The following is a 596-nucleotide window of genomic DNA, read 5'->3' as shown; positions in this document are numbered from 1 at the left end:
CCCAGGTGTGAAATTTGATACTTTCTAGATAAACTTATTATTGTTCACGAGTTAGGTCAGGCGGTAGGTTAATAAACACGGCTGAATCTCACATATAACAGAAACAGAATCACTTAAAAATGATCTGGTACAAATTCTGAATCAGTTAAGAATATTTATAAAGAATTATCCAGAATGCAACAAAAGCTGTTGTTCATAAAAAAAAGCTTATTGTTGTAATACAAATTATTTATTTATAATTGCATATCAAATAGTTTATTACAAAATCATTAATTTTATTTATATACAGTAGAGCGTTGTTTATCCGAATCAATTGGGGACTCAGGTTGTTCGGATAACCAATTATGTATGGAAAAATATATTAATTTATCCCGTGTTGAAATTTTTCTCCGTTGTGTGTTGCTTCGTGTTGAATTTTCGTCGATGTTAAGCCTAACGAAGATTATTGTATCGTCAAAAATTATTTTTTTATTTTGTACAAACAAAATAAATATATTGAAAAATATAAAAACAATAAAAAATTATACTTCAGAAGTTAATTTAGTATCAAAAACGTAAAATATTTGAGTAGCCCAAGACATAGCCAAAGATTGCAG

The sequence above is a fragment of the Centruroides sculpturatus genome, unplaced genomic scaffold, assembly GCF_000671375.1.
Source record: "Centruroides sculpturatus isolate CEXI.00-Female unplaced genomic scaffold, Cexi_2.0 scaffold1834, whole genome shotgun sequence".
NCBI classification, from domain to species: Eukaryota; Metazoa; Arthropoda; class Arachnida; order Scorpiones; family Buthidae; genus Centruroides; species Centruroides sculpturatus.
This window is presented reverse-complemented; position numbering follows the sequence as displayed.